At 42.9% G+C, this 20,507-nt stretch overlaps 1 long non-coding RNA gene across 1 annotated transcript in view; it reads right to left on the minus strand.

Annotated features, from left to right (window-relative positions):
• Positions 1-16,403, minus strand: part of LOC139829199 (uncharacterized) — a 28,610-nt gene extending 12,207 nt beyond the window's left edge. The window contains exons 1-2 of the long non-coding RNA XR_011741551.1: positions 16,304-16,403; positions 1,812-1,884 (exon numbers count right to left, since the gene is read on the minus strand). This is a non-coding gene — a long non-coding RNA (uncharacterized lncRNA). The remainder of the gene's footprint in view (positions 1-1,811; positions 1,885-16,303) is intronic.
• Between the last annotated feature and the right edge of the window lie 4,104 nt (positions 16,404-20,507).

Raw genomic sequence — 20,507 nt, forward strand, 5'->3', positions numbered from 1 at the left:
TGGATGGATGTGCGGGAGCGATGGTTCGGGTGATGCTGCGACCCTCTGCCACAGCTCCCAACCCTGCTGTGCAGGGATGTCCAGCCCCACCGGGAATTTCTACTGAGGGAACGTTCCTTGTTCCCATCACTCACTGCACAGAAGCATTATAGTTTACAAGGATTTCCCCCTCATAAATTAGTATCTTCCAGCTGTTTCCTTCCACATAAAAATCTCTTCTATTTCTTCTCTTATTGCTTTATATAAACAAACAGGAGAGTGACTCATTCTAAATAAAGTTATTTGTCTACGTAAATTAATATATCATATTCTCTCCTGAAATATAGAGAGCTATTTGTCTCCAGAGAAATCATGTTAAGAGTGACATAGTATAACCCTATTCATTTGCATATGCAGATATGTCTAATTATTCAACTTGCAATTAAAGGCTTGTGTGTCAGCAAATGAGACTAATTAGATACATTTATCTATGATAATCAGCTTTATTACAAACAAAATAGATTTCCCTTCACTTCCCAGGCAAGTGAGATGTGTTGACTGGGGGTAGCTGGTCAAGTGCCCATGGACTTAAATCTCTGATGGGATTTCCATCTGCATCAGACCGGACAGAGGCGCATGGTAGTTTGTTACATTTTGTGTCCAAAGCACAAATACATAGCTTTTCAGCTTTTTTTTTTTCACTTTCTTTTGAAAATACTCCTCTGGTGTAATCCATTCTTTATTACAGAGCAGGGCATAAATGCTAGAACCAAGGTCTGGGTTCTAAGTGCTTTAGGCTCCTGTGTTAAAATAAATCACGTATGTTCTCTCTGTGGGCTGGTGGAACAAGTAAGGGAGCAGCAAAGATGTGGAAATAGTTGTTACCTTTCATTTAAGGCAGGTAAAAGATACTCGAGCTCCTTTGGGTTAGACAAAATGATCGCAGCCCTAATCCAAAGCACAGATTCATCCTGCGGCTTTCAGCTGAGGCTTAGCAAGGTGTGGGCTACAAAAATACAAGCTCTGGGGTTTGCTATTATTAGGCAGAAAAGTCCAGAGGCTCTGAAGGGAAAGCCATAGAGGATGTGCCAGATGTGCCAGTGAGCAAACCCTGGTACCCAGAGCAGCAAGAAGGATGTTTTGGGCTGTTTATTCCCTAGAAGAGGCTCAAAGCTGCAGAGGCAGAAGCCGGTTTCTCCTGGTAGAGTTCTGCTACTTTCAGCAAAACGTTATTTTTTAATTTTTTTTAAAATATTCTGTGGAGTGAATCGAAGACACAAAATAATATTGAAGTCCCCCATTTTTTAGCTAATTGCTCAGGCCAATAGAATGTGAAACATTCAATCTCAATGGCTGGAAAACTAATATAATAAGTTATCCTCTTCCTTTCATATAAGAACATTTCAACTGATTTGTTAGATCATGCACCTACTACAGAGCAATTGTTTTTCACAGCTGCTTATATTATAGGTGATCTCTTGAAAATAATGTAACTTCTCCAGACTGGAGAAAACCAAGGCAGGAGTGGGTTGGAAAAACAACTTTCTCTGAGCTCCTGCTCCCTTGTGTTGCACAATTTTCTGCTCATGGGCAGTGCTGGACACAGACTGTCGGATGCAGAGGAGCTGGATGTGGAGTAGGTTCTGATTTTCTTGTTCTTTCGCCAAATCGTGCTTTTGGACATGTTTTTACCAGTGCTTTATGCTTAAATAACATGAAAGAAGACACCTCAGATAGTACTGGATAGTGCTTGCAGGGAAAACGCATCATGTCCTGACACTACAGCCAGAGGATGGGTAACATGAGAGAGATGCCGAAATGATGCTGTGTACCTGTAATTCCTGTCCCTTCCTCCTGGAATCGTCCCACATTACTCATCCAGCTCAAAATCAGGAGAGGTTAATCCTGGAAATGTTTGAATTAGAAACAAAACTGGTTTTAGAAATCACTGAAACAAGACTTCTTGGCTTTTTCTTCAAAAAATCTGGTTAGACTTATTATTCTATGTTGGGAAGAAATCCTCAAGTTGTTCATCGTATTGTGATTCACAGGATGATACAAACAACATTTATCATGGTCACTCAGGACGTTATCACAATATGTACATTGCAAATCAAAATAAATGCATTTTCAGATAACGAGCTTATTTTAGAACCTGCATTAGTTCTGCTGGAGCCACAGACAGTTTTTCACAGGTATAATGCAGAGTTACAAGAAGGAATTGGTTTTAGGAAACGTCAGAATGATCTCATTTTGATAATTTTCAAACCAATACCTTTTTCTTTTCTAATTTCAGACCTCCAGTGGGGGGTTTCCTCTCTGTACCTTTAGCCATTGAAAATGTAGACATCTCAACCTGTGAACACAAACTGCATGTCCCTCCTTCCCATTTGTGATGACTACCTTCCGATGAGAGAAATTCTTCTCTGGATGTGCCTCAACTTAATTTGAAATAAAATGGGTTTTAAAACAAAGGGAAATTAAACCGGATCTTTGATGCAAAATGGTGGCTTGTTTCATTCTTTGTTTTTCTTTCAGGAAAAGGAGAAAAAAGAAAATTATTTCCTAATTAATCCAAATATGCTGGAAATTTGTTATATTTTTATATTGGGTGTAGAGAGAAACAGGAGGGGAGCGAACGAGGGAAAAAACCATCTCCAGAAGCGGTTTCCTGAAAGTGTGTTTTATAATCATGATTCTGCATTTTCTATCTGATCCGACATTTCAAGGGTGAAAAAGCACCAGTACAAAATTTTAGGAGCACTTCATAGGTCCACAAATCTGAGTGAGACAGTGAGAGACCTTTACTTTTTCCAGACACCGTAGATCACAGAATAAAAGTGATCCTTTCCCAGGAGCTCAAACTCATCTGCTTTTATCATGATGCTTACGGCAACTTTCGAAGCCCAGCATCTCTGGGCACTTTGGGGCGAGAAATGTCCTTTTTGTTCTCTGTTTCTTTATTACCTAGTTCAGTGGGATCTCATCCATCACTTGGGAATTTAATGTTTTTACAGGAATAAGTGGCCTTTTCCCTCTTCAACACACATGCTGTAAATTGTCATGACCGGACCACAAACAGGGCTGGTAGTCCTGGCCAAGCTCCTGTTGCCTCCTGCATGATGCATTTGGCTGAAACACGCTGGGGTTAAATCGTTTTTAGCATCTGGGCTTCACTGACAGGAGTAAATAAGTATTGTATAACCTTCCCCAAAAAAAGCACAACAAAATAATAATGGGAAAATGAGGTTATGTGAAACCATTTCAATAATGTTATAGGCCTGCTTTCAATCAATGAAAGCTGGGAAATTCAGCGTTTTAGAGGCTCTTGTTTCATTTTAGCTCCCTCCGCTGCCGAACTTCTCTTCACAAAGCAATGAGTCAAAGACTTAGCAGCAGATTCATAATACATCTGAAATGTACTTTTTAAGTTTAATATTCACTGAAATGGTTGGCTTTGCTGGATTTGGTTATCAAGAGGAATAATAGTTTTCAGTTTCATTGAAGCATAAGATATAATTCCATTATCTTTTTTTTTTTTTGATAAAATAATCTAGAAGAAGTAGAGCAAAATGGGAGAAGAAATGATTCTATAGACCCTTTTAATTATGTATTCATCATATAAAATAGCAATAATAGCATAATAATTTTTCATTAAATAGGGCATAGTAATATTTGCAATCTTGTACTGTCACGTAAGAAACAGCTTTAAAAAAACTCCACTTACTCTATTTCAATAATACTAACTAATTTTGGAGCAATTAACACTAAAATTTTGGTACCTGCTAAGCAGGAACGCGACAATTTTCCAGTTCTGAACCAATTTGTGCATTGCTCCATACACATTAAGCTCGAATTCAGCCCCTGTAACTTCAGGGACTTAAAACTTAGACTCTTGCTCTAAATTTGGTACCTGAACTATCAACAAGGTTCAGGGACAGGGACCTCAGACTTGTCCCCATCCCACAGCTTTGCCACCAAGCTGCTCTGTTTTCCAGCCTGTATCTGGATGCGGAAGAATTGCATCACCATATTTTAAATTAATATAATTGAAAGAGGTGCCATTCTATCCTCCCTGCAGGGAGGAACCATTTAAGCATCGATCTTAATTTCAGGAGGCTCAGGACAGAAATGAACTAACTCCAAGAACTTGCCTGCATTTGATCTGAAACGCAAAGCTACACTCTTGATGCCCAGTAAAATACTTAGATAGCAGGTTCAGAGAAAAGCATGGCTTTACAGGGATAGGGACTATTCTCTTCGGTCTACTTTCCTGTGCAATACACCAGTTTTTGAAGATGCTTTGAATTATAAAGACAAGCTGGTGTAGTGGGTAACTCGGAGGCACCTCCGTTTTTTCCCATATAAGTGTATCCCACATGTCTGCCCAGGAATGCCAAGCCTCATGGTCAGGGGAAAATCCTTTTTCAAGCAGAGAGCTGTTTTCCCATTCAAACCAAACCCAAGAGTGAATGGCAGAGCCATGCTGCGAAACGCAGAACAAGGTCTGATCCTTGCAGAGGTGCAACGTTAAAAAGGAAAATAGTTGAATGTTGAAAACACAGTTTGATAAAGCACATGAGAAGAAGGAAATAAGCTGCTGCTGCTGCTGCTGCTGCTGCAGCTTTAAATTAAAATGCTGCATCAGCCAGTCCCTCAGGACTTGATAGAAATCTAATTAGTCAGACAATCTGGCACCAAATGTCCTAATTTCCCCAATCCATGTGGGATTTGTGTATTCTCTTATTCACTGCAGTTCTAAATTTCAACCTGAGCCTTTCTAACCCCTCTCTTTTTTCTGTGCAGACGTGGGACTCAAGAGAAGGTGATCCCTATCAAAACCTAATTGTTTTTCATAAACCTTTAATTAATTAGTCTCAGGCTCATGAAAGACACTCAAAATATGAACAGTTTGTTTAGAGACAAGTGCTGGATGAGGATTGCTGCAGCATTGTATTTTCACAAGAAACCCAAATGTAATTAATGTACATGGGGGTACGCTCGGTGTGGGGTCCAGGAGCGCGGCTGAACTGGAAATCCTCCCTGAAATGAACTGGGATCGTCCATGAAATGTACTGGGAGCAGAGCAAGGACCGTGGTTGGGCTGGATCGTGGGCAACATCGCAGCCAGTTCAGAAGCATGGATGGATGGATGGATTGGATGGGGTCAAGGGTTAAGGGCAGCAGCAGCCCTGGGGTGATGAGTTTTAAGAAAAGCTCCAAAAAGACATCAGAGTCCCTTCAGGTTGGCTGTATGTGGCACACTCAGAACAGCAAACTCATAAGGCAATTAGCCCTGTCCTGGGGGAACCATGAGCTCCAGAACAAGGTGCTGAGCACCTCGGAATCCCCCAGCATCCTTGGAGAGAGAGGATCCCACCTCACACAGGATTAAGCCATTCAGGAATAACAGATTTGATTATTTTCTTTCCAGAGCGGCTATGACCTGTCATGTCAAAGCTTTTTATTAAAGTCTCTTAATCCCCAGATTATCAGCACAATAGTTCCACAGGCCCATTCCAGATAAGGCAGGGCCCGTTGTGGAGATGCACATTGGAGCGAGTTTTAATCTGCAAATTATTGGCATGCAAGAGCATGAGGGGCTGCTGTGCTGGGTTGCCCGTTGCGTCAAGGGGAATTGAATATTTATAGAGACTTCAAATGGGCCATGCACTGTGTTCCTCCCACACATGTGCAACCCCCATGTGGCAGAGGGTCCCAGGACCCACCCGTGGGCTCCTCCAGCAGCCACGCAGCCTTCGTGGAAAGGTGAGCAGGGCTTGGTGCTGATCCCCTCCTCCAAAACCCCCCGCTTCAACCACACAGGATCTGTAATTTCATTTTTTAAGAGAGAAGTGATAAGAGAGGAAAGGCAGAGCTGGTGATGGACACTCCATTTCTCTCCTGAATACCGGGGGAGGACAGCAAACAGATAAAGTCCCTGATAGGGATCCTTTGCCGACGCAAAATATACCATGTGGAGCGAAGGCTTATGCTGTACACAAAACTAATTAGCAGTTACCCTCTAGAATAAGGAACAACTCGAGCATGTGTTTCACAGAAAGAAAGAAAGAAAAAAAAGATGGCCTTGTTTAAAATAGCCCAGCAGATTTGCAAATGTCATCCCTTGGGTCTGGGGGCTCCCAGAGGAGATGCTGGAGAACCCAGGAGAGCCCATCCACCTCCTGCCCATGTTTCCAGGCTGGTGAGCGGGTGTCCACCCTTCCCCACCCCATGGTTGTACAAGCACTTTGTTGCACCTCACTGCAAAAAGCCACTAAACAAAAATTACCATGGAGCTGCTGTATAAACAAGTATTGCTGGGGAACACGGCGAGTGTGAGTGAGGTGGGCTCAAAACCCTGTCCAGCCCCTGGCACCGCGCTGGATCTCCCCAGCTGCACTGGGAGGCAGGTTATACATACTTATATTTATATACATGCATGCATTCTGCAAGATGAGCAGCTCCTTCGGCTCTCTCCAGCATAGATGCTGCTGCACAAGGCCAGATCCTGTCTGTCAGAGATGCTCTTGTTCCTGCTGAGACCCCAGCCCTTAGTTAAGCTGCAGCGTCCATCAGGGCAGATCAGTCTCAGCCCTCAGCAGCAATTTGAGACCTTTTCTGTCAGCAGATGAGGCTGAGGATAGTCCAGGACACAGCTCAGCTCTCAGGGTGTGATCTCCCATCGCTTGCTTGGTGAGGATGTCACCCGATCACTGGGGATCTGGCTCAGGATCTGCAAACTTGGACTCAGCTCTGGCTCTGCCACAACCTTCCCCTATGACCTTGGGCTTAGGTTTCCTCTATACCTGTTTCCCATCTGTTAGAAAATGACTGGGTATATTAAAGGGTTAGTGTGAAGATAAGTAAACTGTGAAGCTAATATTAATTGTTACACTGATAGGACCCAAATGTTCCTATTTTCTGCAATGGCTCAAGAACTTAGGCAGAAAAAGGAGAAAATACAGCGTTGCCTGTCCAAGGTCTCCTCTCGAAGGAGGGGTGTGTGTCTTCCTCTAGAACCAGCTCTTCATGCATTTTATGAAATGACAATGCCCACATTTTCCCTAACAACCTTCGTTCCAGCCCGTAAAATGGCCCCCAATAGCCTTTGGCTCATGGAAACCTTCCAATGTGCTTAATATTACCTGCCATGCCTATGTTAATCATAACGTGAAGGTGCCAAAGTCACCGGAGGGAAGAAGAAGGGAGAAGCCAGGTGATTTATTCCTATGGCCCAGCATGAGCAGTTGCATTAGTCCAAAAATTACCTTGGTTTCTGGTTCCCAAAGTTCTTAGGAGTACAAAACAGGAGAGGGGGTTATCTGTGAATCATCTGTCATTTCTAAAGCTTTTGGCTACAACCTTTTCATGACTCATGGAAAAAAAAAAATATATATATATATATATATAAATAAAGTGTGGGGGTAGGGGGAAGTGACTAATTGAGTGCAATAATTAAACACAGCTCCCAAAAAAGCTGAACATGTTTCTTTGGTGATCAGCACCCTGAGTGAGGGGTGAAGAGGTGAGGATGCCGCCAGGATTTGCAGAGCTCAGTTACTGCAGAGTTTTAGTAAAAGGGCAGCAGCATCTGGCAGGATGCAACAGAGCCTGTTTCCATGTGACGCAGTTAATGCACAAGAAAAATGCTGGGGTTTGAGATGCAGCAGCCAGGGCGGTGGAGCTGAGGCAGACAACTAGCTCTTCTTGTTGCCTTGTTTGGGGGGAGCCAAAATAAAGGAGCATTTGGTGCTGGAAGGAAACATAAGGCAAGGACTAATACCAGCACAAAAATTCAGAGTATTACACACTCACCTGAGCCACCAGATTCACAGGCAAGGCCATCAGCTTCCCCCAGAGAAGCAAAGGCACTAAATAAACCTGATACTCAGCCCAGAAAACTTTTGCTCCAGCTAATAACAACTTACAAGATAAAATACCAGAATCAATATATCCCGCGTGCCAAATGAAGCCATTTGTATCCACTCATTCTCTCTCTGGATCAATTAATATAAGCAAGCGAAGAAATACTGAGGATATTTCCTTTCAGAAACACCCCCAAACTTGGTGACATTTGGAATCACACAAGACAGCTGCACCGGGAGATAAGTTAAATGATGTATTCAGAAACAGCTCGGTTCAGAAGGTTGCATCTTTCATAGGAGCCTGGCACCAAAATATGTGTTGTGTTCCTCGAATATGGAATAACTCCTCTTCCCGGTTTACATATATTGATGAATACACTTGAAAAATGGCCGAATTTCTGTATAGCACAGTGCTTTCTTCTCCTGACACATGGATCCATCTGCCAACATCACAGACCTAATTAGTGCTCTCTTATTTCTATTCACCGGCTAGTAAGCATGTGGCATCTTTCCACAAGCCTATAAATCCTCCCTCTACGCAGACATATACCATATTGTGATGGGTGGGTCACAACCTCTGTGAAACTGGCAGTTGCAGTTGCTTTTCCACTGAGGCTTAATGTCATGACAGCCAAAACAAGAGAGACCATCACCCAAAACACAGGCTGGCACAGCAAGCCTAGGGATGATTTTTGGAGTTTTCCAGCCCTCTGCTATCATGTCCCTGCCTCCAAGGAGCCACACACACTGCTCCTGGGTCACTATAATGGTTTATAGGGCCATCACTGATTTGTGTAATGGTCCAAAAAAATCCAGCAGAGAGGCTTGGTCATAAAGGCAGATGTGATCTGCCCAGTTTAATATAATAAAGCAAATGCAAGTGCTAGGTGAGAGAAGTAGCAGGAACATGATGAGCCCTGGTGAGCCAGCTCTGAGAGAGTTACAAAATCCCTTAAATTAAACAGAACAAAGGTAGGGCCATAACTGGCTTCAGTTCTCCTCCAAACAGAACAACTCGCATCCCCTCCCAAATCTGGTCAGTCCCATAGGCCAAAAATATTGTATGAATAAGCACTAGAGGTTATTTTTCTTTCCATGCTGGGAAGGGTTATTTGGAAGCCTCCTGCTGGTGTTAAATTAAATTACCCATATAAATAGCACCGGAGGTGACGGACAATAGCTCCCACTGGTTTGCACGTGGGCTGCTCTATAATGGCCTGCAAGGTAGAGCTATTGTAACAAGCCCTAAAAGGCACCAATTTAACTTAGATATCATCAAACTTCCACCTGGTGTAAGTGACTTTACAGACCTCCCACTGCAACGATACCCAGCTTTGGCTGTGTAAGAGCCAAGCCCATCAAACACCTAAGGAGTTAGTAGTAAAGTGTCTTAATTACTGTTACAGTCTTATTTTTGGGTTTCCCCCAATTTTGCTAAAAATCCACTTGAATGTCTGTGTTCAAAATTCTAACATTTAAAAATAGTGCTTCTTGTGAAAAATTTGCCTGCTCAACAATTACTCTCTTCTGTCTTAAACGTCCTTCTTGCTTTGCAAGATTACTCCCTAACACTCCTTTTTACATTTAAACAAGAAGTTAAAACGAGCGAGAGAACAAATTTTCCCTGGGGATGCTAAAAAAATTCATATCCCATCACGCAGCATTTCAGGGACCAGTGATGCCAGATGTAAAATGCTTGAAATGTATCACAAGGAACATATATAGTGTTCCTATTGCTAGAAAAATAGCAACAGCAAAAGGCTTGGCAGTTTTACATTCTGTCAGGGGCATGGGTGTCATTACTGCACTGGTACCCAACAAATAAAAGTGCAGATAGGATGAGAGGAAAATTGGAGGCTTATTTTTCACAAACAGACTCTCTCTAAACTAAATTAACCCCCGATATAAGCCCACTAAAGTCAGTGGTGCTATTGGGCAAAGGTAACTTGGTTCTTTCGCTCTGTTTTCTACTTAGTTTAGAGGAGACAGCCTGTTTTCACATTGCTGGCCAAGAGAGAGTGTGTGAGGATTAATAGTCAATTCAAGGCTGCAAAGTGCTGCATTGCTGTGAAGTATTTAATTTAAATCCTTTTTGTGTTTCTGGGGACATAGCCTAAGCTGTCTACAAGAAAAAGAGGTAAGATGCAGCCCAGGACTTACCACCATGTAAAAAAATAGAAACAAAAAAAGTGGCAAGAAAATGAAACAACAACAAAAACCTATCAGTGAGTGTGAAGTTCACCTGGATCCCTCCTAAGGGGTTTACACATTTCTGTGATTAGAGTCGTATTTATAGGAAAATCTTGTCACTTCTCCTCACACCCTGTGGGGCTGTAAAACACGTCGCTGCTGCTCACAGGTTTTTTTGGAGGAGCTGCTGAGAAGAGAACATGTCGTGCGGGAGGGACAGAACGTGCCGAGCAGGAGGGACAGAACGTGTCAAACAGGAGGGTCCCCAGCCCAGGGCCCTGCCTCTCTGCGGGCGTTAATCACAGTGAGATGCCAACATCCACGTGCCAAGGGGTTGCACGAGGGGCACTTTACTGGAAAAACAAGGCAAAATGCTTTTGGACACCACTCCAGTGGCTTTTGGTAAATGAGGACACTCTCATTTTGCCTCTGACCATGGTTTGCAGTGCCAAAGTGCTGTGGAGGGGCTGGGGAACTATCCCCTTTCTCACCTAAAAAGTCCAGAATAACATACAGCTTGGTGCCAGGGGGAAATCCTGTTCTTGTAAGAAAACAGTTGGTATTAAAACAAACTAACAAACAAAGGCTCCATTAGAACTCAGCATCCTCAATAATAGGATCTTGCTCAGATGTCAACTTAAAAATCTCAATGATCTCCAGAGGAATTATAAAATCTAGTTGGCAGCAATTTCTGCAACCACTGATTTCCCAAGCACTTTGTGAACTGCTCAGGCCCAAGTGTTTACACGAATAAATGGGATAGTGAGGGAGAACCAGAGGGAGTGGGAGAAGAGGTAAAGGAGTAAAATAAAAGAGAAGACGAGCCCAATTCTGTGCGGGCAATCTTGGCTGCTCATCTAAATTTGATATTTGATTTCTGAGCATACCACAAGGTGACATTGATAGATGTATTTCTCTTGCAGGGCTGTCCAGTTTCATATATTTCAGGTTGCTGGTGCCACATTGTGAAAACTCACCCAACCCATTTTCCCCAACAGGAGCTCCTCAGGCAGAAAAGGGGATATTTCTTTTTCCAGTTGTCACAGGGATGTGTTGGGCAGCTAATATATCTAAATTAAAAAAAAAAAAAAGCATACAAAGAACAGCCAGAACCCTGAACCAAAGATAAAAGACTAAACAAGTGCACTGAAGTGTAAGGTTAAATGGAGAGGGAAAAGCCATTAGGGACAGGAGAGCTTCGGAAAAAAGTGGAAATAATTCTTAAGGAGAAAGTGTTGGTGAAGTATGTCTTAAAAGACAAAGAAACAGAAGTCAGAAAAACATGGAGAGCTGGTTTTGGAGCTCAAGACAATACGAATTACTTTCCCTGGTCAAAACCAACTCTGGCTGAGATCTCCAGCTCTCAAGTAAGAGGGTATTCCTGCCTGTGTACTCCCTTGCAAGGCCTGGCTGCCTGAACACAAACAGAAGCAACGTTGTCACCACAAAATAATAAAACAGCAATCGTTTTGTTGGCTTGACACATATTACAGCTAATTATTTAATTACTCTAATTTAAAGTTTTAGTAGATTCAGCATCAAAGCATAAAAATCTAGTGATTGCAGTGTCAGAAAGGAATAATATAATTAACGCATTTACTAGTAACATATTAAACTGTTGATTGCACTGCATTAATCGGCAGAGATGATATGATACATGGGAAGCGATATGAAATATGTGTCTGTATTTCACTTCCATGTCCGTGGGGTGGGAGATGCAGGTGTGGACAAGAGTCCCAGGTCTTGGGACCTTGGCAGACCCGTTTCTGCTGCAAGTGTCTGTGGACACAAGCTGTGGATGAGCTGATGGCATGGCCACAGAGGCACATGCCAAGGACAAGAATGTATAACATTCTCCATAACCTGGACCAAAACACAGATGGCAAATTTGGGGACGTCTCTGGCTACCAGGCACCATGAGGGCTCTTCACCCCAGGGATGTGCTGGAGCATCCTCAAACCGCTCGGATTTACACAGATCTGAGTCCATAGCCCTCAGCTTCTCACTGCCTCTCCCACACAAACACACACCCCAAATTCAAGCATTTAAATGAATTAAGATCTAATTCTCAGCGTTATCCACAAGACACCGAATTCGGAAGCTGCTGGTTAGTCAAATTCTTGAAGCAATAGGCCTTTTATTTTGACGCTACCCTCCAAAATTAGCTTACTGGTCACCAGGCAATTAGAAGTAGAGAAGCTGTTTCTGCCTGACATAACCTAATAACCTTCCTTTTTTTTGCTCCGTTGCTCCAGAGCCAGGCAGCCAACAGAGGGAGCACAGATTCCTGAGCTCCTGAGCTCTACATGCCTGGGCTCTGCCATCCTCTCAGCTGCGACTGCTGATCTCGTCGGCGCACACAAAGCAGGAGGCACCAAGAGGCACCAGTCTCAGAGGAATAACCTGCTCTGCACCCCCTTCCCTGCAACAGGACACGGAACAGCTCAGCTCTTTGGAGGACACTGCTCCAAATTAGAGCCGTGACCTGAAAATGTGAAAATGAAGCAAGATATCGGTAAACAAAAGGCCAGTCTGGAAAGGAAAGATACAAAAAAGTGAGAGAAGATAAGGGTTTATATTTTAAAGCTTAAGCTCTTCTACAAAATAATTCCCTGGTCACAAAGGGAAAGGCAGCAAGACGGAAAAGATTTGAAGTGAAACATACAGGCAAAACCAGACACACATCTAATAATTACAAATTGCACCAGCTCATTTTTCTCAGATTAATTTCTGCCTGAAAAGAAACACTATATATTCCTTTTTCTCCCTCAGTAAGCACAGTGGCCTGCTCGCCTTCCTTATGAGACAAGATCCATTCTCCAGCATCACACAAATACGTGCTCACAGCAGAAATGCTCCCTGGACCAGTCCGGTTTCCAGACCCACTTCTATCCAAACATGGTTTGCTCTCCAGCCACCCCAGGACAGTCAAGTAAATGTTTTTCATGGTAAAGCTGCCTCTTTATCCCAGCTGAAAATGCCATTATGCAATAGTTTTATCTAAAAGCTCTAGATTATTGTTAGCATTCACAGCCAGGGCCAGGGTTGGGGTTCTCGGTGTGTCTGAACCAGCCCAGCGCCCGGGCTGCGGTGCTCGGAATGGACCACACTTTGCAGAATTTCACAGCAGCAAGAGAGAGATGCAGGAGCAGGAGGGCACGTCAGGCTGAGCCCAATTGGAGACTGCCCCAGCTGTGCACGACTTCTGATCCACGCCTAAATGAGGCATTGTCGCAAGACTAGCACAAACTGTATTCTTCAAATTAGAAGAAATAATTCACTTTTTTTTTCCTCCCAAAATAACACAATTCAAATATATTATTAGAAAAAAAATACATTTTTGTTTTCCACCTCACTGCGTCACATGATTGTGGTGTGATTATTAAACACTTCATAAATAATAATGTGACATTTTCAGATTGTGCGTCTGATTAAGCCCCCATTCTTCTCTCCCTGCCTGTGACCAGGGACAGATGAGATTGCTGCAGACACAGCAATCTTGGCGGCTCCTTCCCTGGGGATCAGGGATCAGAAGTCACCCCTGTAACCCAATTAAATCCAAGAGTATATGAGCTGATCACTTCAGGCCAGCTCCAAAACTCACATCCATCGACAGGGAATCTTGAAATAAACTTCTCAGAACTGCAGATCTGACCCATGAACACAGCTTGATGCGTTTTCTGGGGAGGATATTTTACACAGTGAGTCACTTTCTCTGCAGTGGGTAATGATTTAACTCAATTATGGTTTAGTATTAGGAAACCAGGTCTCAGAGCAAACAAGCAGTTCCAGATGAAAACAGAACTAAATCCAGGGAACTGAAATATTCAGAGAAGACAGGTTTCATTTGAGAGCAAAAAAAGTGAACCTGAGAGATAAATACTCTCTCAATGAGGGATCAGAGTCCTTTGAGGATCAATGTCTTGCAGAGACCCTCCTCAAAAAGTTTACCAGCCCCCTTTCATATAAAGTAAATTTATTTGTGGAATAAAGAGCCGAAATGCAGTGACACTTATTCCCTGGTTATTCTAGTGCCTGAGATGCAGCTGTGCCTCTCAGAGCTGTCATACAGAGTAACGCAGATGTCAGCAAAAGGAACAATCTCCTAACCCAAATTCTCTCTTGCCTGGTATAGTGTTCGGATGAGTTAATCCCAGTCAGAAAACCCAAATGCTTTTTTCTTTATTTTTTTTTTTTCCTGAGCACAATCACCATTTCAGAAAAATGACCAAAGAAAGCAGACCCTCTCCATAAACCCCCCAGCCATCTGTCTGGATATTACTGACCTTTAATATTATGCAGGAGGGAGGTGGAAAGGATGGGATGGGAAGGGGGGAGGAGGTGTGGAAAAATGTCATTGCTGTAACAATGGCTTATTGCATTTGGATAATCTCGCTTCTTGTACCGCTGCTAACAGGGTAATCTTTCTCCACCTCCTGTATGTCAATAATGCAATAACCTCGTTCTCCCCCTGCATCAATAACACAACAGCCGCTCTCTGCTTTCAGCGGCACTGATGAATTCTAGAATTGCAACAGCTCAGATGGTCCATGCGAGCTTGTCCCTGCCTCCCACTCTCATTACATTTTAATTTCACTTTAAAGACAGTTGCTATCAGCATTGTTTGGCTACAGCTTCTGCAAAATAAGATCAGGCTGTATTTGAACTCGGGAGGTTCCTCAGCTCAGCACAGTTGCCGGGATATTTCCTATCATCAGTGTCATTTCTTCATATATTCTCAGATGAAAAATTAAGGTGAGATTTGCCAAAGACTTAAGTGGCCGAAGGCTCAATGTATTCTCCAAAGAATCTGCTCTAAGCTCAGCTGTTCTGAAAATCTGTTACTTACGTTTCAGTGTACGGACAGTGGGTCAGATTCTCAGCTCCCTTTCCCCACTGCCACTTTCAGATCTGTGACAATTACACTTACACCAGTCCACCAGTTATTGATTAATCAGTGTTGGTTTAAAGCATAAACATACACAAGTGTTCTCCATGGGGATGTTAAGCAAATTATGATTAAAAAATTATATATATATATATATATATATATGTATATGTATATATAAAATAGCAACAGCTAAAAGAGTAGTTAAAGTCAAGTGATGTGACAGGTCGTAAAAAAAAATCTGAAAGTATAATCAAGTAAGTTTAGTATCTGAGAGCATATGGTAAAAAGATCTTGTAAGAGAATCCTTAATATTACAGTGGGCCTCACACAGTGATGAACATCACCTCCTCTGTAGAGTCTGGCATGGACGGATTCAAGAAGAAGCTGCTAATTTTCAGAAATGCTGCTCCTCATAATGATCGAAGATGAGGTTTTGTGAGTTATGTTGAGAATTATTGGCAAGGGTTAGGTGATTTCCCACTGGTGCTAGAGGGAAAACATTGCTTGCAAATTACCAGCATTTGTCAGCACTAATACCACATCCCCCAGCCGCCGAACCTGTCAACATTAATAGGCGTCTTTACAGCAAAAAGGGGTGACGATAGTCAGACCTGATCAGACCTTGGAATGAGAAGAGGAGCATGATATAAAGAATAAAGAAATGGAAATGTGCTTGCAGTGCCGCCTGCCTCAGCTCCAGCATCCCGCCCGTAGCTGTGTGGGTGGCACTGCTCACCACCCGCTGCCAATTAGCACATTGGCTTCCCCGTTTGCTCTCCTTCCCATCTCTCTTTCATTTGCCAGATAGATTTCATTAAAGCCTCTTCCATCCTCTCTCCTTCCAGTGACTGCTCTGTTTTCACCCTACCTATTGTCAGCACAGCATTTCTTTTTCTGAAAAGCATATGCAAGATGCTAATGCAAGATGCTAGTTCAAGATGCAAGATGCTAACGCAAGAAGCAAATGCAAGATGCTTTCCCAAGAAGGAAATGCAAGATTCAAGGCAGGAAAGGCAGCCCATGCAACTGGGAACACAGCTCAGCCTTGTCCCTAAGTTAACACACTGATTTGTGGTTTGGTACAACCATATCCCATCAAGGAGAACACACAAAATACAGACATCTGCTCTCCTGAGCCTTTCAGCACCAGAGGTAGCATTAATTTAGGTCGGTCACAACCAGAGATAAAAATAATTTCCATTCGACTCGTCCTTCTGTCAAACTGAATAAAATATAGTTCACTTATTCGCCTCGCCCGGCCCCTTGGTGATTAACGTTAGTAAATGCAATCAGCCCGTGGCCACGTCGCCACTCGCCGTTAATGCGAAAATGGGGGAGGGCCTCGGCCACTATCAGCACAAAAAGAGAGGCTTACCTTCTAATGTGCTCATTCTTCACATGGCTGCTGGTGATAAAAAAGCCATCAAAACAGCTGGACAGGCCAGCCCAGACAGAGATAGGGGATTTCTGCTGATTTCTCGGGGAAAACAAAAAAGCACATGCAATGAGCACAGTGCACATCAGCAGCAGTTACCACTCACAGAGCAACCCAGGCTCTGGCAGGGCCCCAGGGACTTGTAAGCTCAGCTTTGCTAATTCTGGTTTTGTCTGTGCTGCTCCCTGCTGCAACACAGCTGCTCCACCTGGAGCAGGGGATGAGTTTCCCAAGTGGGTCCCACTGCAGGTCCTGTCGAGGAGTCCAGCACTTGGAAAAAGTACAAAAAAGGGTCACCGCTGACACACAATGCCCAGGAATGCTGCTGAAGTCTGGCTCGCTTGCATGCCCCACCACCAGCCAAAGCTCTTTTTCCTGGAGGCAGGATTATTAGTACTTCAGACTGGTATTTTTAGTAGTTTTTCCTGCTGTTGCAGATGGCTAATACACCGTGAAGTGCAGAATGGAAGGCCCAGGCTCATTTTCCCCTCTGCTCACCAGCAGTTAAGGGCAGGCTGACCACATGGCTCTCCTTGGCACATCTCTGCTCGGGCAACTTTGAGTACAGATGCAAATGCTGATTCTGCCAAACACCTGCATCTAAAGGGCCAAACCCCCATCGACCACAAAATGATTCGCATCTGAGTGTTTGGTCCTTGGATTGTAAAAACACCTGATGCTGTCATCACCGAGCTATGAAAATATGAAAAGAAGTACCAGGTTTAATGTTAAATATCTCATTCTAACCCTGCCTGTGACACCATAGTTCTGGGGCAGACACCATCCACACATGATACATCTGGGTAATCTAAGAATTAGAAATCTGGTCTTTAGCAAACTCATTCACCCTCTGTGACAATGGGTGAAATGATACAAGGTCGTTTTCCCGTGGAACTGAACCACGGGTGTCTCTGTGCAGCAGGATGGCTTGAAAAACTTCGTGCAGAATCTCAGCCCATATTTAGAAGATTTTTCCTTAAAAATATTTTCTGTGATCCATACTTGGGCAACACAAGTTGTTGTTTTAAGGCAGCTGAATTCAGTATTATTCACAGATAACATTGCACGCTCAAATACCTTTTCTTTTCTTTTCCTTTCTTTCACTACACCCTCCTCTTTGGCAAATAGGACTCCCAAGTCCCTTCTGATCACTAATAACATGGGCTTTCATACCCTCTTGGAACAAGTGAAATCTCTTTGACGTCTTAACTTTGTACAAATAGATTTTAATGAGGGAATATCACCTTGCCTTGAGCTAACTCTCTTCCTTTGCTCTTCCAAGGTTTTTGTAGTCATTTCCCTACAACTTACAGAACATTAAAGTTCAGCCAAGTGTTTGAACACTGCATACCATTTCCCATGGAACTTTGTTTATTCGCTTCAGACTGTCACAGGAGGGACACGCTTTCAAAGATATGATGTAAATCAGGCAAAGGAAGAACATCCTCTGCAACCCTCCATTGTCCTGACATGGGCTTTCATGTCTGCTTGAGGGATTGCACACAAAAGCACTTCCCATTGGGTGACAACCTGGGTGATGCTACTCATATAAATGAGGCTCTGAAGTGATGGTGCACTCACAAGGGCTGTGGAAAGTCTTCAGTATAACTTTAGTAACATGTACTTGTTGAAGGGATGACAAGAGCACAATAGATGTGGAAAATAATACCAAGCTACTTGCCAGAGGATGGATCAGTTCATGTTCAAACTCATCGTAGATTTTATGAAGACAACAGCCAGAGTGGACATCAACCTCCAAGTTCTGAATCAGAAGAGGATATGAATCTGGAGTTAGGAAATATTGATCCTGCTGTCAAATTCCTCTTCATCTCCTCCCAGAGCACAAAGTGGAGACACCAGGCTGAGAAGCCAGACATTTCCCATGCTGTCACTTCGAGAAAGGTTCCCAGCACAGAGGGGCACCAAAAGATGGACTTTTCAGAACAGTTGTCCTCTGGGGTGGAGCAAAGTGTTGCTGTGACATGTGGCAGAGCACTGGGATCCTGGGCAGACGCTCACTGAACCCATGAGTGGGATTCAGCTGTCCCCTTTGCTGCTAATTTACTGTAATTAAACCATATGTAAAATTCTTTCACTCTGTCACAAGCAGAGACCTTCTGCTGCCCATATGGCAGAAAGACGAATGAAGGGCAAGGCTCACATGAAGAAAGCAAAACTTTTGCTTCTTGGTTAAGAAACAGTAAGGACACCTTCCATAAAGGTGTCTGCTGGTGCTCAGGTGATGTTTTGATATACAAGACCCACCGTGAGACACAAGGAGTCCCCAAGAACAGTCAAGAAAGAGTCAGTGACCACAGACTCTGGGTCTTCAGTTCCCCTCCTGCTAGAAATGGGGTGTCATCAGCATCAGGTCTTATCCCTGGCACAGGTTAGTGCTGCTCAAAGCTTCCTCACCTCTCAGGCTTACACCCACATGTAAGGAGAGAGCAGCTGGGGGAAGCTGGGTGGTCACTACTGAAAGGATTTGCCCAGGAGGATTGTGGAGTCTCCATCCTTCGAGATGTTCCAAACGTGAGTGGACACAGTCCTGAGGACCAGGTGGCCTTGCCCGAGCAGGGAGGGTGGACTAGATGATCTCCAGAGGTCTCTGCCACTTCAACCATCCTGTAAGTCGGTGAGATTAATTCATGCGGCTATGGAATATGGAGAGGGAGCCTGAATTTTGAACACTTTGACCTGTCAAAACTGAAATTATTCCAATTTCTTAAAATACAGGTTCTCAGTTTTAGACAAATTATTTCTGCAGACTTGCCAGGCAGGAGAGACGAATATTTTGCTGTTGTTCATCTAACTGCCTTTCAATAGGTGCAAAAACAAAAACACAAGTAAGCCCAAACCTTTCACAGAAGCTGCAGTAAATTGTTAGTTGATGTGGTTTTTTTAAATTGTAAATAAATAAATAAGAGCAAGAATTTGAAGTTTAGTGCAATAGAAACAGAAAGCTGATTCAGCAGAACAAGGCATAGTCATAAAAGATTTATTACGCTTTATCAGCAATATCCACAGTCTTTCTGTGATTAGAGTTGCATTGTGTGTAATTATCTTATAGAAATTCTGCTCTTTGATGTGCTTTATCCTCCATGCTGAAATACAGTTCAATTCTAGTGGGTTTTCATGGTTGACTGGAATTTACATTAATTCCTTTGGGCCTGCAGGGCCAGCCTGGTCTGTCACTAGCAAGCTCTTCATAAATATTCACATATATTCATAAATATATATATATATACGTTCTGTAAAGCCCTAGACACTCTGACCCAAAAATAAGGGAAAACAAAGAGTCTGACTTCCCAGAAATGATCTTTGATTAGTGTTCCATGGTCCAGCCTATCCTCCTTTTTACCATGAATTAGAGAGTGATTGAAATGTTTACAGTAATTTGCAAGCAGAGGTTACACTCTCCTTCTAATTTAAAACGTCCAAGCAAATTGAGGGAATTATTTCATCTCAGTTCATTAGGCTTAATTTTTCTCAATCAGAAAAATGTGCTCTTTTCATTTTGCTTTTTAAAGTTCACTGATTTTTTTCCTTACCCCCTATGCCCATTAATGGTTGCTATCAGCCAGGAAAACTACAGGTGTTTGCAGGCTAACCTGTCTAAGATACAAATGCTTAAAACTACCTTGCTTGTGTACCTGATTGTGCTTTTGTGAGTTTCAGCATGGGGGAAGTAATCACCTTCAACAGGAGCAGAATTGATTTCCTGAATAATCACTTAATCCTTGGGAGATGCTCAGCACCAGGCAGGAAGGAAAGAAGAATGGAGAGCAATGGGGGAGAGATGTTCACAGAGTTTGTGGCTTTTCATAAACAAAGCTCATTTTACTCCCATGTTTGATAACTAAATGGAAGCTATTCTGATTAAACATGTCCAAATCACTCTCAGAATTGTAACTCTGTGCCATTTCAGGCAGCAGATACAGTTAAAGTGAATGCAGAAGATGTAATTATGTCTGTTCTGCATGAATCTCACCTCTGTCACCTACCTACAGGTGTTATTCTGTGGATATGATTTGGTTTTTGATTCAGTATCTGATACTAGAAGAGTTGGAACCTAACCACTTTTTTTAAATTCAGAGGTGGGAAAAAACACAGAGCTAATGAGCAGAATCCATTGTTGCAAATT

This window comes from Patagioenas fasciata, chromosome 16 (genome assembly GCF_037038585.1).
Source record: "Patagioenas fasciata isolate bPatFas1 chromosome 16, bPatFas1.hap1, whole genome shotgun sequence".
Taxonomy (NCBI): Eukaryota; Metazoa; Chordata; class Aves; order Columbiformes; family Columbidae; genus Patagioenas; species Patagioenas fasciata.